The sequence below is a fragment of the Phodopus roborovskii genome, unplaced genomic scaffold, assembly GCF_943737965.1.
Source record: "Phodopus roborovskii unplaced genomic scaffold, PHOROB, whole genome shotgun sequence".
In the NCBI taxonomy this organism is placed as follows: domain Eukaryota; kingdom Metazoa; phylum Chordata; class Mammalia; order Rodentia; family Cricetidae; genus Phodopus; species Phodopus roborovskii.
Window position 1 is genome coordinate 81,847 of NW_026125877.1, and position 23,924 is coordinate 105,770.

At 42.5% G+C, this 23,924-nt stretch overlaps 1 pseudogene; it reads right to left on the bottom strand.

The window, feature by feature from the left end:
- Window positions 1-634: 634 nt before the first annotated feature.
- LOC127217882 (sodium- and chloride-dependent transporter XTRP3A-like) lies at window positions 635-21,421 on the bottom strand (annotated as a pseudogene).
- Between the last annotated feature and the right edge of the window lie 2,503 nt (window positions 21,422-23,924).

Consider the following 23,924-nt stretch of genomic DNA (forward strand, 5'->3'; position numbering starts at 1 on the left):
TAGAAAAGTTACAGTTCCTTGTACCCTTGTGGATCATCTGACCCTGAAACACCAGGGATGGGAATGTCTGTTCAGATTCCTTGTACAGTTTAGCGTTGCCACAGCCCACTGTGAGGAACCTTTGCATTCCCAACAAAACTCTCCCTTCGTGGACACTAAATCCCGGTAGTATTTACAGTGTAGTACAGTGTAGTAATACAAAAATTACACACTCACTGTGGCTTCAATGAGAAGAATTGTAATGTGTTGCCCTAGGTGCTTCAAAAACCTCTGACACTGGATGAAAAGCAATTAGTATCTTGTTTTCTTTTGAGAAAAAAAACAAAACCAAAAATAACAACAAAAAACAAACAAACAAACATAAACCGAAGTGCTTGTTTGGCTCCTCAGGGTTATGGTCAAGTTTCTAACACAGCTTACCTTGAATTCTAGGACTTCCTAGAGTCTAGGTGACAATGATCTTCAGTACTGGCCTTAACCCCTGACAACAAGAAGGCTACAAGTTGTAGTCTTCAGATGGCAAATAATGGAGGGAGTCTTCTAAGGGATGTGGTCCCCTCCCCAAGGTAGTCTTCTTTTTCTAAGCTCCCTAATCCTCTTTACAGATTCAGGAGGTCCCAGACCAGCACTCCAGCCAAGGTGTCCCCACCAGCAGGCAGCAACTGTGAAACAGATAGTGGCTGACTTCCGTCCCTGGGAGGTCCATTCTTAGACCACTGGGGATGAACCTCCCCTCTTGAGGCAATTCCAGATGGAAATCCCCAGGGCCAGCAGGGTGATGCACATGGTAGATGAAGCCACCAGCAAACCGATGACAGCTGGTGCATGTGGGGGTAATCCTTGGTCACCAGCTGCCCCTGGGAGAAGAGATTGAGCATCAGGGGAAGGTCCCTCCTATCAAGTCCAAGAGAACTGTTCACCCAAGCCTTCTATGAAGGGGAAGAGGCTAAAGAGTGAAGACTGTGGTGTCTACTACCCTGCAATTCAGAGAAACCACGAAGAAAGGTAATTCTGACCTTTGCGAGCATATGTGAGAGAATGTGTGTGAAGCCTATCCAGGAATGCCATAGAAACAATTTTTCTAGTACCTTGTTCTAGAGCCCAAAATGTTATGTAACCTTCAGCACAGACTAATGGTTTCTGTGGTGGTAGAAATGTTCTGTATAAATATGTACAGTGTGGCACACCAGAGGATACTGGTACTTCTAGGAAAAGGCCCACTGCGATGTTTTGGGGCATCTCTTGCTCTCTCCATGCATCATGGTTAACAACTCACAGCCCACTTCTGCTGTGCTAAATTGAGCATCTGTGAAATACTCACATGGAGCCTTCTCACAGCACAGCAATAGTCCCCTGTGTTCTGAGTGACTGTGTGGTCTCTGCCTTATTCCCCAGCCCTGCAGGAACATCGGGTACCTGAATGCCATCCCAGGCTTGGTACTGCAGTGTCCCTGTGAGGATATAGTCACTCAGGTAGAAGACATAGAGGCTGATGATGAGTACTGGACTCACAAACGCCCACATGGCCTTCCAGTACCAGTTGAGGGAGCGGCAAGTCATGGCCTGAAGGTCACTTTCAAATCTGTTGGGAGCACAGAGAGAGACAGATTTATTCATGCTCTGGAGGGAGGGACTCTAGTTTGCATACCTTCTGCCCTTGGGAAGATGCTGTTCTGGTTTGATGTTTGAATGTGACCCCAACCCATCTGATCCTCTCTGTGGGAGCTATTGAGGTAAAGGGAAAAGGGCTGAGGCTGCCTGAGGATGACCAATGAAGAACTGGTCATGATACATCATCTCCCCTGTGTTGGCCTTCAGAGGTCCCAGGTGTGGACCAGAGGTTAGTTCCCAGAGAAGGTGGGGGAGGGGGTGCCAGCCCTCTCAGTCCACAGGGCTAGGGTGAGATTCCCTCTGCCCTCCCACTCTGTCTATCAGTGATGGTTCCGAGTATACTCTACTGCCTCCTAGAGATGGTCACTATGTGCTTGGAAGGGCCTGGCCTTGGCATGGGAGAGCAGGCAGAGTTAGAGCAGGAACAAAGCTGCTAGGCTTAAACTCAAGACCACCCTCTGCCTTCTCATTGTGTATATATTCTATCATAATGGCTGAAAGTCTGGGAATGCTAAAGATAGCCCCTGAGACTGTGAGAAGTGGACTTAAATGTGGTGTGGGGCCCTAGATAAGGATTGGTTTGGGAAGAAACTACAATTTACATAGATGCTCTCACTTGCCAGGCTCTGGTCATGTACCAGAGCAGATTAAGCCTCCAAGGTAGTAGTCAGAGATCCCTTATATACTGGGGGTGCCAGGGCTTAGTGTTGTCAGATAACTGCACAACATGGCAGAGTCAATATTTGACTCTTTCCAGGTTTTCTTCTGACTTCCTAAGGCTTTCCATGGTGCCTCTGATTTCATAGTAGCCCTTCCCACTGCCATACCATACAATATCAGCCACTGGGAGGCTCCCTCAGGAGAGGATTAAGTGCTGGATTGGGAGCTACATGCATTTGTACTGTGGACCACAGAGACCCAATTTCAGAAAAAAAAAAAAAAAAAAAAAAAAAAAAAAAACAAGTGCTATCAGGCTTCGAGGAGCGGGGAAGAGGACACTTCCCACATGATAGCTAGGACATGTGATCAGATGTGACATTATCTATCCTGGACATAGAGCCATCAGAGGCACAGGAGGGTTCTCATGATCCTGGCTGGGTGGCAAGATGTTGAAATTAAAAATGGGTCTCTGTGGTGCACATTACATGTGCATACAGCACCTAGAACAACTTACCCAAGGGGAACTGAGTATTACCCTAGCAGGAGCACAGCTACACCCCTGCAGCCTTTCTGGAGTTCTCTTAGAAGCACATGGCCCCTAATTAGACCCTTCCACTGATTGTCTTGCCTTTCGCCAATCTCCCATGCCCCGCCTCCACTGCCTGGTGTCCTGATCTGAAATGGCCTCCTTGGGCAGGTAGCTGGAGATGACCTTGCTGTCCGTCAGAGGGGTGAGGATGGCCGCTGTGTTTCCAAGCATGCTCCCAAAACCCATCATCAGCAGCATGAAGATGTAGAGAACTGACCAGAGCTGGGACACTTCCATGTTTTAATGGCCTCAGTGTAGACGATGAAGGCCATTCCCGTGCCCTGAACAGCCTGCTGATGATTAAAAGACACCAGATATACATGTGAGTCAGAGGGGACAAGAATGAAACACCATAGTTCGGATGTGGAATGTCTACCCTCCCTGTCTTGCTGCACTCTTAGAGATGTGTAACTGTATCACCAAAAATAAAAACCCAGAGACAGATATTGGGGTTCAAGCTTCAAGCTGAGGTCAGAGAAGCAAAGCAGCTGAGCCACTAGGTCTTACATCTACCTCAGTCTAAAAGGGGGCGATCCTGTCTCCACAAGGACTCCAGCAAACCTCAGACTGCTGCCTATCCTCGGGGTGGCTAGAGATTAAATCTCACAATGCTGCCTGAGACACTGGATTCCTGTCTTTCATATGCCTCTCTAGAGCAGGGATTAAAGGCATGAGCTCTGTTAAATCTTTTAGACTGATTCACTCTAGTGTATCCCTGGGAGGTCTCGAACTCACAGAAATCCACCCAAAGGCATGTGCCACCACTGCCTGGCTAGCTAGTATGGTTTCTGGGATTAAAGGTATGTATCACCATTGCCTGACCTCTATAGCTTGTGGCTGGCTTTGCTTTCTGAATCCTCAGGCAAGCTTTGATAAGTCATAAGTAATATATCACCACATATAACTTTCAGAGCTGGGCTCTCACTGGAGAAAGTAGATCATTGGGTAAGTGTCTTGAGATTTTATAGCCCGCTGTCATTTCCTGTCTGTTCTTTGCTTCCTTGTCCATCAATAGTTAAAATCTTAGGCTCATGAGTCTATTGTCATGAATTGTACAATCCTTCTCCACCATGTTAGATTGTGCCTTTCAATCCAGAAATAAAATAAGTGCCTCACTCATGACCATGTTAGGTATTTGGTTATAGCAACACAATTTTGTATTGACTGATACAAAAATGAAATAAGCTAAATGGTATAAGCACAGGGGGAATGGTAGGCTTCAGGAGCAGATGAGGATAACATGACACTGAACATTTTAAGTGAATATTAGATATCACACAACAATTATTTCACTATTATTAGCAGGAGCCATCCATTCTAAACAATGTCAGTGTTAAAATACACCCTACTGGGGTACTCTGAACTCACTTTCCTGCCCATGACTACCACAGATAGCACCACATTGTAGACAATTGGAATCAATGACTTAAAAAAAATAGTGTTTTCAATGATTAACATAATTATTGGTTTAAAATGTCACTGTAATGTTAATATTGAATTAGACATGGTTGAAGAGAGAATTAGTGGACAGGGAGTTATTTCTCAGTGTAATTCTGTTCAATAGAATGTAGTTTGACCTAAAGATGTCTTTGTACACTGTGAACCTTAACCTAATCACATCAGCCAGCCTCTAAGAGCCAGGTAGCCAACTGCTTAAAACAAGGTTCAAAGAAAGCAAATATAAGTTTTACCCAATGAGCACTCTGCATACTTCTTTTCTATTTTCTTTTTAAAATTTTATTTTATATGAATTGGTGTTTTGCTCGCATGCATGTGGTGTTTGTGTGTGTGTGTGTGAGAGAGAGAGCGAGCAAGCGAGAGAGAGAGAGAGAGAGAGAGAGAGAGAGAGAGAGAGAGAGGTCCTTTAGAGCTTGAGTTACAGGGTGCTGAAAATTGAACCCATGTCCTCTGGAAAAGCAGATAGTTTTCTGAACCACTGAGCCATCTCTCCAGCCCCCTCATTTCCACTTTCTATATTTAATGTTCTTTTCTTTTGATATCCTGAACATGAGGGTAGAACATGTTGCATTTCATTTTGCCCAGTATGTTTTCTAACTACAGAATCAAGCCAATTAAAATCTATGAAAGTGATTCTGTCTTACTTTTCTGTTGTGACAAAATGCCATGACCAAGGCCACAGAAAATAAAGTGTTTAATTTGGGGTGCATGGTTACAGAGGGTTAGAGTCCATGGCTATCATGGTGAGGACATGGCAGCTGGCAGGCAGGCATGGTGTTGGCCCATGAGCGCTTATATCCCTTTCTGCAAACAGGAACCAGAGGGAGCTATTTGGGAATGGCCTGGGCTTCTGAAACCTCAGGCCCACTGCCAGCATCAGAACTCCTCCAATGAGGCCACACTTCTTAATCCTTCCCAAAGAACTGTACCAAATGGGGGGCAAGTATTCAAACATATGCACATATGGGGGGCATTCTCATTCAAACCACCACACCCCACACCTTGTCTGCTATAGGCTTGTGGCCATATCATAATGCGAAATGACTTTCGTCCAACTCTAACAGTCCCCACAGTCTTTCATGGTGTGAACACTATTTTAAGTTTCTTCTGAGACCCAAGGCAACTTTCAATTATAACTCCTTGTAAAATCAAAAAGTAAATTATAAACTTCAATGTAAAACAGCATAGAATATACATTACCATTTCAAAAGGGAGGAATGGTAATATAGTTAGAAAATACTGGAGCAAGGCATGACAGAAATCCAGCGGGGCAATCTTCATATCCTGTATCTCTAATCTGTTTCTAATAGGTAAATGGAAATTCAGGAGGGCAAACTCCAAATCCTATAGCTCTAATCTGCTGCCAATGGGCTTAGATGGCTCTTCCCTTCATGTTCTGCTGGCTACAACATGTGTCTTTCTCTCTTGATTTGGTCCCAAGCTTCTTGGTAAGTCTATGATTTTGACATCTCCAAGATCTTGAGGTCTCCAATGCAATCCAGGCTTCATTTTCATAAATTCACATATAGCTTCTCTGGTTTCCTTGAAGGGATTCCCATGCCAAACACCTCGCTTCAGAGGATTTTCTTAACTGCGGAGGAAGATTCCACAACTCCTTTACTCCAGTATCATTCAGGGATCTAAAGCCAGAATGACCTGGCTAATGAAGCCAAGGTCAGCCATTTTGGTTGGAGCCTGTTCCCCTTCTTGAATTATACTTGCATAACATTTTCCCCCATTGCAGCTTTATAGAAATACAAAAGGCATTTCCTTTATGCAAGTTTCCGGGTTAGATGGTGGGGTCTTCACCAAAAGACAACACTCCCTTTATTCCATTTCACACTAGGCCTCTCCTTATCTCTTTCAGTACAGACATCAAATTTCTTGGTGCTTTTTCCCCTCCTCAAACTATACATTTTGTGGTTCTTTTTGCCCTGCTTATTATTTTTTATGGTAGCTCTGCATGAATGTGATTACTAATAACCATGCAACAGAGTTAATATTAGGCTGTTTTGAAATATCCTCTGCCTATAAAATTAGTCCAACTATTTCAATTTGCCCTCAGGCAGAAAGCATCCTCATTTTTTCCCCAAGCACCACAAGAATGGTTTCTAACACTGTCACTAATTTTGTTGCCCTCTGAAGTTTCTTGAGCTAAGCATCCATAACCCTCAATGATCTTAGCACTGTTGTCTCCAAGCTCTTACTATGATGTCCATTCAGCCCTGCTTATAGTAGTCAACAGCTTTCCTAATCCAATTTCCCCAGGTTTTCCATATTCCTTCCAAAAGCAGCATGGCTAGCTTCCTGTCACAGCAATGCCCCACCCCTTAGTACCAACATTTGTCTTCCTCTTATTAAAAAGAAAGTGTTTAATTTGGGGCTGCAGAAGGTTAGAATCCATGATCATCATGAGGAAAGCATAGCAGCAGGCAGCAGGCAGGCAGGCAGGCAGGCATGCAGGCAGCAGGTAGGCAGGCAGGCAGCAGCCAGGCAGGAAGGCAGGCAGACAGACACACCTCTTCCAACAAGGCCACACCTCTTAATCCTTCCTAAACAGTTCTACCAGCTAGGGAACAAGTATTTAAACATGTGAGTTTATGGGGACATTCTCATTAAACTACCTCAGATTACCTTTTAACAACATAGAAGATAAACCCAAAGAAATGATGACATGGATAGTGTAATATGCAATCAAAAAGTTATAAGACCTGTGGAATAGGAGGGAAAAGATTAACATAAATCTAAATGAAGATTTTCAAGGAGAAAAGAGCATTCATTGTCTGCTCTGCCAAATGACCTGGGTTCAATTCCCAGTACCCACAGTGGCTTACAGAGTGACTAACTCTGATTCCAGAGATCTGACAGCATTTTCTGACTTCTATGGGCACTGGGAATGCACATGGTTCATGTAGACAAAATACACATAAAACAATGTTTAAAAAGACTGTTATACATTGACAGGCAGTGATAGAATATGCCTTTAATACCAGGAATCAGGAAGCAGAGGCAGGTAGATCTCTGTTTGAGGCCAGCCTGGTCTACAGAGGAAGTTCCAGGAGAGTGTAGGCTACACAGAAAAAGCCTGCCTCAAAAAGAAGCAAGCAAGTAAACAAGCAGACAAATAAAAAATAAGAAATACAGAATGAAAGAAAGAAAACAAATGGGGCCAAAAACATATGTTTATATGGAAGCAAAATCTAACAAAATTTACAATCCTTAGAACTTGCCCTTTCCAGGCATGATGGCTCAAACCTTTAATCCCAGAACTCAGGAGGCAGAGACGGTAAGATCTATGTGAGTTCAAGGCTAGCCTGGTCTACAAAACAAATTTTAGGACAGCCAGGGCTGTTACACAGAGAAACACTGTCTTGAGCAGACATCCTTCTCCACCCCCCAGATAAACAAACTTGCCTTATAGAACAATATTTTAAAAGAAGATTTATTTAGTTATATGTATATGTACATGTATATGTATATGTACATGTTTTTGTACCATGTCTGTGCAGGTACCCACAAGGCCAGAAGGAAACATCAGATTCTCTGGAGTTGACTTTGAAGTACTTGATGTGAGTGTTGGGAACTAAACTCCGGTCTTCTGGAAGAACACCAAGCTTTTCTAACTGCTGAACCATCTCTTTAGCCCCACAGGAAGGTATTTTAAAGCCAGTTCCTCTCTCCCAAAGATAGCTGGAATGCAAGAAGGAGTATTTACAAATAAAATTGTGTGTGTGTGTGTGTGTGTGTGTGTGTGTGTCCATCCCTGGAGCCAGAGACTGATCTCAGGGCCTTGTGCATCCTAAGTTTGCAGTATTTAGAAAGTTATAGGCTCAAAGGGCCTGAACTGCATGACGATAATGTTTAAAATGGAAGAGGGGAACCAGGTCTGGCACACACCTGGAAGGAGATATGAAAGTCCAAATTTCAAACAGTAGAGAATATATAGTAGAAAGGAAAGGAAATAAGAGAGAGAGAGAGAGATAAAGAGAGAGAGAGAGAGAGAGAGAGAGAGAGAGAGAGAGAGAGAGAGAATGGCAGGAGCAGGGGAAAGAAATAATTCTAAAACTATAAAATAAAATAAAATCAGTAATTATAACATCTTGGACATAAAGCCAATCTCAAAAAAAAAGCGAGGAAAAACTAAGTGTCAGAACCAAAAGAAGGGAACTGAATGGATGCCAAAGCTTAGAACAGGAGCCATAGATGCCCAAGTGGGATCTAGATCTCGAAGCCTGGGTGTCAGCGTCTTCGTGTCTGTGTTGTGCAGGAATGGAGGGTCAGGTTATAGATCCTGTAGGCAGGCCTCAGAGCTTTACAATGGTGCTGGTTAGTTTTATGTCAACTTAACACAAACTAGAGTTATCTGAAAGGAGGGGACCACAACTGAGAAGATGCTTCCATAAGTTGCAGGGCATTTTCTTAATTAGTGATGGGGAGGGGAGCAGCCCATTGTGGTTGGTGCCATCATTGGCCTGGTGGTGCTGAGTTCTTAAAGAACGTAAGCTGATCATGCCATGAGCAAGCCAGTATGCAGCAACCCTCCGTGGCCTCTACATCAGTTCTTATCTACAGGAATCTATGTTGAATTCCTGATGGAGGTGTAAGCCAAATAAACCCTTTCCTCCCCAACTTGCTTTGGGTCATGGCCTTTTGTCATAGCAATTATTACTCTAACTAGAACAACAAGCAAAAGGAGGAAAGTGTTGTATCTCTCCGTGGACAATGGTAAACCCCAGAAAACAAAACAAAACAAAACAAAACAAAACAAACAAACAACACAAAAAAAAAACAAACCAACTACTCCCTAACATAACAATTAAGCAAAGGCCATGGAACCTTTATCCTGGCCTTGAAAGTATTCTCTAAAAGCAGTCTAAAAAAGCCTTTATAGTAAATCTAAGAACTAGTCAGAGTGTTCACCTAACACTTGGAATTTCACTGTGTTCAAAGTACAGGAAAACAATTGTGCCTGAGACTCCAATAAAATCAGTAATAATAGTGAAACCACAATAAAAAAGGGTTGAAATACAGACACTGAAAAGAAATGTGCTAAATCATATCCGCAGGTTATAGGATAGTTTATAGAGTAAACAGAAGCAATCTGTAGTTGTGAGAATTCATTATGAAATGCATCAAGATTTCAAGGTACAAGACTAACATAAAAAAAAAAAAAATGTTTGTTTCTTCTGCCACCAACATAAACAATGGTAGAAATAAGGAGAAAGACACTATTTACAATAGCAATGTAACAGAAGATATGCAAAGATATTCACAAAGGAAATTATCTGACAGAGTTAGGTGAATGAGATAAAGCATGTTCCTAAATCAAAACCCAATCCCCTGGAACAAAGATGGAGCAAGAGATAACACTCTTCCATATCCCTACAGAGTTTAACTAAAAGGTGAGCCACAAGAGAAGGCCACAGTCAACAACAGAGAGTAAGAAAACATAAAAACCAAAAATACTTAATGTTAGATTTACAAGGCCATCCAGGGCTACATGAGAAGTGAATCAGTCTAAAAGAGAAATAGAGCTCACAGCTTTAAACCCCAGCACTAATATATAAGATAGGAGCAGGGCATTAAGGATTTAGTCTTGGCAATTAGTCTCCAGCTTGGTATGGATAATATCTCTCCAGCCCTGGTACAGGACCGAGCTCTCTGGTAGCCTAGATGCTTTGCTTCTCTGATCTTCATTGCTTTATTAGTTCATAAACAATGTATCAACCACAATCATCGTACTTGAGCAGCTTTTTATGACTATTCTTTTTGCACTTTTATAGTAATTCCTCTATCCTTACACCTCAAACATGTATTTTCCCTCTAAATTATACCAGAAAGAAGGGGTAAAGAGGGAGGATAGAGAGAGGGTGAATAGGAATAAGGAGCAATGATACTTATGTATTAAAATGCCATAATTAAATTTGGTTTTTATGTATTTACTATTTTAAAATTGTCATTACTTAGTAAAACTGCTAACAAAACAATATTATTTATTTAAGTCTCCCCCTTACTCTGTGAATGTGTGTGTGAGTTCCTAAATATTTTCTTCATGATATTGACTATTTTTTTATTGCACAGAAAGTTCTTTCTTTGATGTAATCCTACTGGTTTTTACTTTGTTGCAAGTTTTCGGGTCTTATCCCAAAACATAGGTACACAAAAATCTAAGTCTTCAAGTGTTTCGCCTTAGACTTTTCATAATTTGGACATTTGTACAGCATGTGAGATGTGGATCTAGCATCAGCAATTGATTTGATGGCTTTCCAATGTATTCTCTTGGTGTCTTTGACAGAAATATGTGGTTTTCCAGGTACTCTACTATGTTCTACTTGTCTCCTTGTCTTTTCTCAAGCCAATACCAGACACATTGTAGACAGACTTAAAATCAGGTATTAATACGACTTCATTTTCGTTCTTTTATTCAATAGTGTCATGTAGATTTTAAGATTTTTTTTCTGATTCTATGAATATTATTATTGGTAAGGATTGAACTGAATCTGTAAACTGTCTTGGGTAGTATGTACACTTTAATAATAATAATAATAATAATAATAATAATAATACCAACTCTGTGATGGTTTGAATGAGAATGGCCCCCACAGGCTCATATACTTGAGCCCTTGGTTCTCAGTGGGTAGAACTATTTTAGAAGGTTAGGAGAAGTGGCCTTGTTGAAGGGAGTGTGTATGCCACTGAGGGAGCCCAGGTTGAACCCAATCTCTCTCTTTCTTCTCCCATCTCCTACCTCCTCCTCCTTCTCCATTCACCCTTCCCCTCCCTCTGCCTCTTGCCTGTGGATTAGATATAAGCAGGCATTCTTCCTGCCTGCCTGCTGCCACACTTCCTGCCACAATCATAGACTCAAAGAAACTGTAAGCAAAGTCTAAATTAAATTCTTCTTTTTGATAAGCATAGTACAGAGTACATAGTACAGAGTACAGAGTACATAGAACATAGTGTCTCTTCACAGGAACAGAAAATTAACTAGGACATCTTCTGCTCCATAGAGTATCTTTCCTTTCCTGGAGTCATCTTGACATCTTTCATTAATATTTTCACAGTTTTATTGCCAATACCTCTCATTCCCTTAATTCTTTTTATTCAGAGCTCAAACAACTGGAGAGCAAAGAGTCCACCTTAAAAAATGGGCAAAGAAATGGGCTACATAGACATTTATTTAAAAAGACATGAGGGGACTTCAGGGCTGGCTCAGTGGTTAAGAGCGCCTGCTGTTCCTGCAGAGGACCTGGGTTCAGTTTCCAGCACCCACGTGGCAACTCATAACCACTGTCATAGCCCTCTTCTTATCCCTGTGAGCGTCAGACATACATGTGGCATACACATACACATGCAAGCAAAATACTCATATGTGTCAAATAAAATAAATACATCTAAAAAGTTAAGACACAAATAGCCAGCAAATATATGAACAAAAAGTCAGCATCATTAATCTTCAAGGGAATACAAATAAAAACCACAATTAGATATTATTGCAAAGGGATCTTAAAAGCCATGTGTCAAGGATATAGCAGCACTCTCATTTTTACTGTGATATTCCTTTAAAAAAATCTAGGATATAAAACCATCCATGGAAAGTGAACATATAGAAATCACATGGTATGTATCCACAAAGGAATACTACTTAGCCATAAAAAGAATGAAATCTTGTCACATGTAAAGGTATAGACAAGTTCAGGCATCATGGTAAATAAAACAAATCATAGACAAATAATGCATTTTTTGCACTCATTTGTAGAAAGTGGTAAATGAACCTCCAAGAAGATGGGAAAGGCAGCGAGGGAAGACAGAGGTTAGACAAGAGTCACCAAAATACAGGAATTAGAAGCAGAAATCATTGCTTCTTCGCCCAGCACTGTAGGTAACTCTAATCTACAAGAATCCATGATACATAAAAATAACTAGAAGAGTAAAAAAATGTATATATAATTCATGTATGAGGAGAAGGAAATGTTAGTGGCATTGGTCTAGCTGCTATGTGTTTCATACTTGTATCAAAGCATCAGGCCCTTCATAAGCATGCACGGATATTATGTTAATAAATAAAATTTAAAAACAATGTATCATGGGCATAAAACTGTAAGGGATTTTGCCAGATTCATAGGCAAAAACAAAACGAAACAAAACTTTTCACAAGGTTGGTTTTGTTTTATCAATCTTCTTTTAGGTTGGATCCACCTCTGAGAAACCCAGCTAGTGACCCATATCTTGATATGCTTGAATTAATCTCAGTCTTCCATTTCTTCCTTGGCATGGCACCATACTTCATGAACTTCTAAGACTGTCAGAAGGACACTGAGAAAGTGGGATATATGTTTACCATGGCTTCTTACACATTTAGGGGGTTAGTGAATTTACCCAAATATCTAATATGTCAAACCAGTTGAGATGCAAATGGATAAGAGTCTTTTTGCCAGTGATGTGAAAGAAATTCAGGGGCATGGTGGAGGTCTGATCCCGGTCCATAACACTGGGCACTTAGAAGACATTTGGGGAAAGCTCTGGACTTCCCCCCCTACCCCGCCAGTGGTCCGTGTTTCTTATGGGCTTTCTAGAGTCCTCACAAAGTGGCTTCCTTCTTTTTCTTGTGGGAAGGATGGCTGGACATGTGATCTAGCTTTAGCTTAACCTATCAGGAGAAATAACACTGACCAGTAAGTAAAACTTCAGAGGAGAATAATGTCCAGACTCTACTTATTTTCACAACTATAAGAGGCCTGGAGAGGAAAGGACTGCTTTAATATTCAAGGGTACAGACATTGCCCTTAGATCTTTTGTATCATGCTTGGTCTAGGTTGGGACAGAGCAGATGCTGCAAGGTCTGAGCTCAGCTGAGAAAGAACACCCTGATTCTTCTGCTCAGCTGTGAGGCAAAGTGCTGTGGGGCTAAGACGACTATGTGGGGCTGGCCACTATGGGGACTTAGAAAACAATGTGAAATGTCACGCCAGGCACAACATTGGTGTTGTCATGCAATATCTCAATGACATAGGTTGTTCTAAGCTTGATGCCTCATGAAAGAACAAAAGCAAACAAACATGTCAGTACTGGAGAAGGCAGGCAGGTGATCAGAAGAGTGAGATCTAGGGGTCTCATGGGATTCTCAGAAGAAGACAAATTGTAAATGATTAAGTCACAAAAGATGTGAAGAGAACATTCATGCTGCATTTCACCAATAGGATGGGAAGAGCTTGGAGTAAATCTGGTCTATGTCATGAGTGTGCAGTCCCTGGCTGTGATTTTGCGAAGAATATTTTGCCTATCTAAGTTTTTTTGGGAGTGACCTCATGTATCTACTCTGAGGGGCTGTTACAAGAATAAGACACCGTGATCAACTATGGATTTGCTTTGCTGAATAGCTGAGTATGGAGCATTCACCCCAGCTTGAAACAGGTATGGGTGATGGAAATACAACAGATACTCCAGCCCTAGGATGAATGGAAACCTGGGAATTTCAACAGAAAGAACGAGCTTAGGCAAATAAAAGGCCTTTGCTGGGTATTTTGGCATATCTGTTGCATAAAATCCCAACACTCAGAAGGCTAAGTCAGGAGGATCACTGTGAGTTTGAGGCCAAATTGAGCTGTTCAGCCAGTTTCATGCCCACCTGAAGTACATAAGGAGACACTTTAAAAATAAAAGCCAAAACAAGAACTAAAACCCCATACCACACAACAGAACAAAACAAAACAAAACAAAACAAAAAACCAAGGGAGAACCCAACAGTTCTGGGTAGTATTGATTTCCTGAAAGCACTTTGAAATGGGACCCCAAATCCAACTATACAATAAAGTCCCCAGAGGCTGGCTAGTCTGATGTTGAGGTTCCCTCCACAGAATAATAGCTCTGGTATTTGAGGTGGAAGGACTGAATAGCAGGGTGTTTGAATATCTCCATGAAATGACCTGGTACAGGTGAGTGTGAGAACTGGCTGGGGCCTGTCATTTCAGATTCAGTGCTACAACTTTAATCACTTCTGACACCCTCCACTGTCAGCTAGTACAGGGACATGCCAATAACACCATCCATGCCTTCTGACCCACTGATCCTCTACTCTGGACAGCAAGAGACAGCTCCTAGCATGGACCAGATTCAGTCCCATCACACTCCCTAGCACACCTTGCTGGTTGACTCAGTGTCCCTCAGGATGCACAGATACACCATCAGCCAGGCCAGGATGAGGCACAGTGCTGGCTCCCACTGCACTCCTCCATTCTCCTGGATGGATGGTGAGATGTTGAGTGTTTTCCTGCACTAGAAATACTGCATTGACGAAGCCTTTTCATACTCCTCCTCGTAGCCTGTATGGTTACCATTCAGTGGGCAGACAGACCACAGCAGGGGATCCTTTGGAATGAAGTGAGAATCAACAGAGAGTCAAGGGAAAGGCCAAGGGCTTGGTGGGATGATAGGAAGCATCTTTGACAGGAGGCTTCACACCTTGTCCTGAAAATATGGGCTAGCCTGGCTTGCGCGAAACAACAGAGTATAGTGGATCAGAGGCTTCCTGGCCTAGTCTTTCCAGATCCTTGTAGCTACCCTGTTCAAAACCAGTTGTAGGGCTGGAGAGATGGCTCACTAGTTAAGGGTACTGGCTGTTTTTCCCCAGGTTAGAGTCCCAGTAACCATAGGATGGCTCCCCTTCTGTAACTCTAGTCCCAGGGAATTTGACAAGCTCTCCTGGCCTCTGCAGGCACCAGGCATGCATGTTGTACATAGACATTCAGGTGAAACACCCATATACATAAAATAAATAAGATAAACTTTAAAAACAATTTTTAAAAAGCTGTGAACGTACTTGAGTTAGAATCTTGAACAGTGAGCCCATTTGGATGGACAGGCCACAGGAGGGAGACACTGTGGTATCTGATGGAACAAGCAGCAGGTCCCAGCTAAGAAACAGAAGCCCTCTAAGCTCAGTTGCCTAGCCGACATTCTCTGGGCCCTCTGCTGAGGCCACTCTAATTCACACTGTTTCACATATTTGGCTGCAAATCTGAGGATACCTCTGGGGTCCTTTGCTTGAGATGAGCTTGACTTCAGTTTTTTTTTTTTTGTTTGTTTGTTTGTTTGTTTTTGTTTTTATTTTTTGTTTTTTAATATTCCTGCCAACGAACATGCTACATGAAGAAGCTCTAGGGCATGGAACAACTGAGAGATTTTCAGTTTTCTTCTCCCTTAATCTGCATCAGAAGGTAAAGATAGGGTCCTTACATTTGCTTGGCTAAAGGTACCCGCTAAGAAGGACCGACACCCTCCCATAAAGTAGAGTCCTGTAGAGTCACTTGTAGCTCGTGGGATTGAACAAAAGCTCTTATGTCGTGTATATGGCCATGCCAGTGTAGATTTATATGTTCCGGGGATCTGCATGGCCCATAGACGTCCAAGTGAAGGTCTGCTGTGTCATTATCCTATGACCTTGGGAGAGGATTTACTGCAGAGGTAAGGGGGGGGGGATTTTTGTGAAGTATGGAATGCATGGATATTAGAGTGGTAATTCCTGGGTCCTTCTCTTCTTTTTTCCATCTGGAAAGAGGCTGATATGGAGGCAGTGGGATTACAGTCTCTGAGAGTAAAAAGGATGAAGATGGGGGTGTATTGGTGGTAAATAAGGATCAGGATAAACGGAATAGGCCGAAAAGGTGTTTATTCAGGGGAAAAGGAAAAAAAACCAGGGGGGGAGGAGGGGGAGAAGGGGGACCCGCCCCTGTGCCGAGTCAAGCCAGAAAGAGAGAGCCTTTTTGGCCCCCCCCGACCTCCTTACTCAGGTCACCTCCGCCCACCTCGCTCCACCCCCCAATGGGCGTGGTCAGTGCTAGAGAAGGATTATCTCACTACAGGGGTGGGGTGGGATAGAATATGACTGGTGGAGAGGAACATTCCAGCGCTCAGTGTGGAATTGTGGCATTTATTTATTTTCCACAAAGCCTAGACCCTTCCAGAATATCAGTAACAAGAATTTAGATAATGCACTGTTTAAAATGCTTGTCATTGAAAATATTCCTGTAGATATTCCAATGTGTGCTGTGGACCTGCTCCTCAGAAATGAGTGTGCACATGTGTGTACGCACATGCAAACACACACGCATGCGCATGCACACACACACAGTGCATAGTTTGGCTTACATTGTGACAAGTAGTGGATCCAGATTCTGTCATCCCTGCTTGGCTTGTGGCTCCCATCACGCTCCCCCCTCACTGAGAGGGTTCCCACAGGCTGGCGATCTCATCCTCTACCAGCTCCCCACTTGGAGAGTGGCCCTGCATTTTCTACCCTTTTTGCTTTTGCTCTGGCCAGAGGTTGGCTTACATGGAAGGAGTGGAAGAGATACCAGAAGTCCCAGGCATTGATGACATTGTAGTACATTGAGAGGAAGGAGGAGACCACCACACTAGCAACACCTGTGAGCAAAGCAGAGGGCCATGCTGAAGATCAGATGTGTGTAATTTAACCAGTGGGACTTGAATGACACAACTATGGTGACATCCCCAAACAAGAACACTCTTCCTTTAGGCTTTCATTAGACCTGATACCACACCTATGACATCGTCTTGGGAATTACTACCCCTCAACTCTGATCATCTGAGATGGTAGATCAGTATTGGTTTTTTGACATCTAAGCGTCAGGTCCTGGGCTCAGTATTTTGTGTGCAGTTAGTTCACACAAAAGCATTATCCTCCTTCCAAAGAGCAAACTAAAGCTCAGAGCTTTCCCAAAACTACCCAGCAGAGCTATGGAGAAGGGCCAACTACATACCTGATGTGAACTTGCTCCTTTTGGAGGTCGAGTTCCTGGAGCCAGCCCCATCCATGTGGCAGGAGTGTGACAGACAGACAACACTTACCCCCAGCCTGGTCTGATCTATGAGGTCCCACAGTGGGTATCACTGTGAGAAGTGAGAGTTTGCCATTAGGTTGCTCTAAAGTGAGTTTACTTGGGAGTGTTGTCAACCTTTGTCATCCCACACATAACCAGAAGAGTTGTAAGTTGTTGACTTTGCATGTGGCAGACTATACAGGTATCAATAGCATTACAGAGCAACTCCTCCCACTCCACTGGGAACTCAGGCCAGTAAGTGCATGTCAGTGCCCAAGGGGCCAGGCAGCCTCCCCTGTTTTCCAATATACAGCATACATTGCTGCCTCAGCACACTCTGATGGCCTTCATAGCTCTTCATCATTAGGAGGCAGTTTGAAGATGATGAGTTCTAATACCCCGGACATATTTCTTCCAAAGATGCAGGAGGTCACATCAGGTGGACCCTTCCTCATTCCTAAACAATGGCTCAGGCTTCCTGTCTGCTTCCCTTTCTTGGACATGAAAAGTACACAGAACATGTATGAACTCTGATGGCTCTAGATCCTGGTCTTTTACAAAATAGGAGAATCACATCATGGAGGTGCCAGGGGACAGTGACTGAAGGTCACTCTGGAAGGGTGCAGTAGGCCACACCTGGTATGTTCACATAGATGCTTGGCTTGTGCATCCAGGTATCACTATGATGCCCCAACGCCCCTAAGTGGTGTGGTGAAGATGAAATGACCTCACACTCGTGCATGCCATGTTCAGCACCAGGCACATATTAAGCAGGGGGTCGCATTTGTGTACATCCCCAGAGGGTAGGTAGCTGGGACGAAATGAATGCTATGTCCAGCCAGTCAGAGAATATCAAGCTGAGGTCCAGAGTGGAGATGCCCTAAGGTGGAAGTTCATTGGGGGTGGGATGGGGTACCATGTGAGGGTCAGAATCCAGGGCCCTCTCTGCCCGAGCTCCATGGTAGCCCTCTTTGGGAGTTGGTTCATCCAGTCACAGGTCCAGCCCATGCATACCAGTGATGCTCAGAAACCCACAAAATCTCTGTCAGAGGAACTGAGAAGGGTCCCACATACTGACACCACTGAGGTAGGGGGCACCTTGCTGCATGCGCTGCCCCACAGCCAGCTCCAGGTACAAGAGCAGCATCCCCTCTACAATGAGCATGACCAAGGGACCAGGAAACTCCCTGTGGGAGGCCAGACCTGAGCATCAGGTCAGTGAGGAGAGATGAGATTCATGTCTCTGCAACTGTGCTTCCGTCACCCTCCTTTCCCCAACCAGCCTCTTCTGGCCACCCTTCTACCCCCTCCTTCCTCCTTTCACACACCCATCCTTCTACAATTCCTCTCACCATATATCAGCCCACCTATCTCACTGACCACTTTTTGATTCATTTATTCATCCATCTATCCATCCTTCTTTTCTCCCTTCTGTCCCTCTGTCTGTCTATTGGAATACTAGACCAAGCATCAGAGTTTATAAAATAATCTCTTTCTCTATGTCTCTGTCTCTGTCTCTGTCTCTCTGTCTTTGTCTCTGTCTCTCTCTTTTCTCTTTTACACAAAATGTCAAACAGTAACCAAAGTAGGCCTAGTGAGTCCCATGGTCAGCTTGTCTCTGTGACAGGGCCTACTTACTTGACTACTGTTTGAGGTCAGGTGGAAACTGAGGCCTGGTGTCAAGGGGGAATGGGAACATTTTTAGCACTGCCCAGCGAACACTTGCATATCACTGTCCCAACACACAGTTACACAGTTCAGGAGGATAAGCTCAGTAGTCCTTTTGACAAAGACACTAACACAATCGAAAATGTACGTATGGATAAATTAAATATAATTCATACAAGTTGTGTATAAAACTATGAGAATACACCATAGACCGCCATTTACTATCTAGAGCTGAAAACTTAAAGAAGCAATAGGGAAAAACCTTTAAAACTTCAGATTAGGCAAAGATGTTTTAGATGCAATGGAAAAACACCACCTGTGGAAGAAAATGTTGATAAATTTAACTACATTACATTTTCCCCTTGAATAAAACTTAACAGGACAAAAAGAACATTTGCAGACTTGGAGAAAGAAATTATATATATATATCATATTCCTGAGAAAGTGTGACATGAGGCATTTATAGTGGAATCTCAAAGCCAACGGACATTCCATAAGTAACATATCTTAGTACACCATGTTGTGTCTCTGAATACATGAGATGGGGTCTGTGATAAAGTCCTGGCACTGGAGGACGCATCATGCAGAGCACACTGCTGACTTTTGACTGAGTCCTTTCATACTGAAGACAAGCAAAACAAAGGGCAAGAGTGAGGCATGAACTCCATTTTAAAAACAAAGTCACTTCTGTAATTAAAACAATCTACCCTCGAGGCCAAAACCCTCATAATTGAATGAATTTTGACATATCCTTCCCCTAAATGTTATGGAGTAGGGAACAAGTTTCCAAACCATGAGCAGAACAGTATCTGTAAGTGGTAAATAGCCTCATCAAAAGATTCATAAAACCAAATTCATTAAGAAAGTGTACATTTATACAAGGAGATAAGAGAAATGTGCTGCATATTAATATAAAGATATTTTGCAATTAGTTTGAAAAGACGTCTTCTACCAAACCCTCTTGCAAATGAACTACTTCCATGACTATTCGATTTAAAAAATATTCTAATGTATAAGGAGACATCAGAGGGGGAAGGGCCAGCAAGGAGCATACTTGGTGAATTAAATATGGTCACTATTCTTCAGTGATCCTTGAACCAAAAGGAGAGTTCTCTCCCCTACCCTATGGGTCTGGGCTGGCCTTGGAAAGAGCCTTTTCCATTACAATATTGAAAGAAAGAAAGAAAGAAAGAAACAAAGAAAGAAAGAAAGAAGAAAAGAAAAAGGAATGGCATGTGTATTCCAGAGGCTTGCAGCTTTTCATCCTCATGGAGTATGGCCAGGGAACATCATGATTGGGGTCCTCCAGGGTCCCCAGGGGGAGGAGCTACATGCTGGAGAATTGTGAGCCACTAGCTCAAGTACTGGGTGTGTAGGACCTATAGCCACATGAATGGAGACAGATGAAGCAGTCAAGCTTGTTAGGTACCCCACGGAGCTGTATGAGGTGATTATTGTTGCTGTAAATCACTACTTTCCCCTCATTTCAGTATCTCCACTTGGGTTCCATAATAGCAAGATTCTCTGAAAGAAACAAAAACAAAAGACAAAGCAACACAAACAAACAAAAAACCCCAAACCCACAAATAAACAAAACCCAGGACATTTGCTATACAGTGCTATTGAAATTTTACTAGTTTCTCAGGATAGGTTCCAGAATATAGTCAGATCTTCAGATCTGGTCTTAATGTTTCCTCAAGGGTTTTATCTCCCCCTCCACCCCCCCATACTTTATACCAGCAAGTTATTTTGTGGAATGTCCCTCATTTGCGGTTCTGGCAGAAACACTAAAGTGACCTGATGTTCTCCTCCAGAGGTACAAGATGTCCATTTGCCCCTTCTTGGCAATTCAGACTTTTCTCATGTGGCTTATTTAGGTGGTGTCTGCTAGATTTGTCTGCTACATCTTAACTTTTACCTTTGAAGCAGTAAAGTAATTTGGAGGGGATACATTTTGTTTGATTTTGGTTTAGTTTTAAAACACTGTCTCATTGTATGGCAAAAGCTCGCAATCTTCCTGCCTCAGCCTCCCAAATGCTTTGATACAGGCTTCCTTGGCCACTGCATTAGACTTGGAGAATTTGAATCCCATTTTATTGTGTGGACGTTGTACATGAATCAATAATTCTTACCTAATCATTAGTTGTGTTTTGTCATCCCTCTGCCTGTAACAGGCATTGTCACCTTCAATGTTGCCATTTTCAATCTCTTGCCATGCACAACAGATAACTACAGCATAAATGAGCATTTTGTTGTTGTTGTTGTTGTTGGCTGTGTGTCTGTGCTAGCTCAGGTGGGTGGAACACTGAGTTGAAGGATGGCTGGGAGGAAGTGACTGGCTTTTATTCCTTAGACCCCTGAAACCTGCCAATGTATCTCTACCTGCATTGTACCATGCACCATTATATCTCCCCACTGGTCTTCTGGCTCTCAGTTTATAAGTATTTCACAGGCTGTGTCAGAGACTGGGGCACTCTGCTTATTTTAGCCCTCAGTCTCTTACCTGGTCAAATCCTCTTTCCTTGCTCTTTACACTTGAGATAAAATTTACACACACCCCCTTGATCTCCAAGGACTTCTTTCCCTCTACGGCCATTGTTCCCTGGTTCAGAGGTCTTAACACCTTCATTTCTGTCTCCCCCTGTCCATTTTCTGCACACATTTGGCTTCTCCAGAGGCTTCCCTCTCTGCTCTCTAATCTGTATGACTTACTTTTTGAGTAATAAGTTACTGCCATTTTCTCCTGGTATCTGTCTCCTTACCATTGAGGGAGCTTTTACCCATTAGTTCCGCATGACACCAGGCAAAGCTGGAGCCCAGGGTGACTACAGATTAACGTCTATTAGGTTTTACAGAATGTTTTACACATCCCCCCATACTTCAAATACAGAGGTGGGGTCTTCTTCACCTTTGGTATGATAGTTCCTCCTCTTAAGGCAATTGTCCCTATACTATTTATAGCTATGCTACCCCCAGACTTCTAAGCCACTGAGGACAGAGGAAGACTTTATCTGGCTCATCACTGCCTTTACTTCTGGCAAGGAGTAGGCCCTCCACAGACTGCTGGTGATAATGGTTCTATAGTAATGGTTCTATTTAAGAGGGTAGGTAATAAAGATATTACTGGAGGATGATGACGGAGATGTCTTGAAAGTCACTCTTGTTGCTAAGAACAGTGCATCTAAAAATTCACACCAGGCCCCGTAAGATATTTTAGCAGCTGAAGGAAGGTGCTCTCCACCAAGCCTGATGATCTGAGTTTGATTCCTGTGACACACATGGTAGAAGGGGAGAATGAACTCTCAAAAGTTGTCCTCTGCCTGCTACACAAACAAAATAAATAGGTTTTTAAAAAGCACAAATAATTATTTTAACTTCCTCTAACTTTACTTGTATGTGCAATAGATAAGACAGGGGAAAGTCTATCCATCATGATGGGCAATGAGAAGTATTATTTGAACGTATGATAAGACACTGTAGATCAACACACATACAATAAAACTTCAGTGTTAGAACAAATGTCTTCCTGTAGAATAGACTTGCTGTGAGAAAGAGAAGAAGCAGAAAGGAATTGTGTTTATCAGATATCATCAAGCAATGATGATCAACAGTGCAAATAAAAACATGCTTCTTAAAGATGAAAAAATATGATTGTTGGATGTAAAGCCCAGTGGAGCAAAAAGTACAGCACAGTCATAATGATAAATTAAGCTCACAGAAAAAATGATCAAGGGGTGGACATCATAAGAACAGAGAGAAGGCATGGCCATAGAGCTTAAGCCTTTACTCTATCAGAACTGAGGGGCATAGAACACCACAGACACAACAGTTGAAGTGTGTGCAATAATGAAATTTGTAAGACAATTTCTGATAGTGTGAGATTATGGAACATCACATATATTTCTGCGATACTTGAAGTGGCCAGGGTACCTAAGAATTAATAAAATCAGTCAAAAACATTCTCCATCATAGAATTAAATATCTGAAAACAATAGAAAAAAATCTACAGATTTTGAGCAAAGGAAATGACTGCCCATTGAGAGGAAAGACAGTTTCAGATATCGAGTCTTTCATTTTCTGTTCTTCAACTACTTGTTGATGAGCTGCAGCATGGGATCAGAAGAAAGAACACAAGTATGAAATTGTGTTATAAAATAAGTATCAATAGTAAATCAATAAGCAAAACAATGAAGGGCAAAAATAATGCTGTTGGACAATAATGGACAAATAATGTAAAAGAGAAAAGGAACTCATGACTAGGGAAACATGATACCAATGGTAAAATAATCACATATGGAGTCCCAGATTATATCTTAAAGATGTGCTATGTAGAATATGGTAAGGAAAGGAGCAAGAAGGAAAAGCATGCTGTGATTTGTAGGTATTCCTCAAGTTTCATGTGTTGGAATATGAATTAAGATGGGACCTGTGAAAGATGATGGGGTCATGATGGCTCTGGATTAATGAATTCATGGAACATATAGATGGAGTGGCTTTGGATTAAAATGTTTTCTAGACAGAGCTCCTATGTTTCCATTGTTGTGTTACAACACGGATAAAGCAGAGCAGATACTGGGACTCTGATGTGCAAGCTTCATTGTTAAGGTGACAAGATTCAGAATCACCATAGGGACATACCTCTGGATCTGTCAGTGACGATGTTTCCAGGAATATTTAAATGAAAAGGGAGGACTTACCTTAAATATGGTAACATTCAAAGGACTAGGGTTCTGGACTGAACTAACAGAGCAACGAAGGGTTGGGAGACTTTCAGTTTGTAAAAGGCTTGCCCTATACATGTAAAGACCTGATTTTTGATTCCCAACACCCACAGAAAAAAACTGATTATGCCTTCCATCCCAGCACTAAGGAGTCAGAGACAGTAAGTCCTTGGGGCTTGCTGGCCAGTCAGTCTGGCAGAATTGGTGAGTTCAGTCTCAAAAGGGCTAGAGATATGACTCAGTGGTTAAAGAGTACTTAAAGGTCTTGCAAACAATATGGGTTCAATTCCCAGCACCTAAATGACAGCTAACAACTATCAGTAACTCCTGATCCAGGAGATCCAACACCCTCTATGGCCTTCATGGGCACCAGGCTTG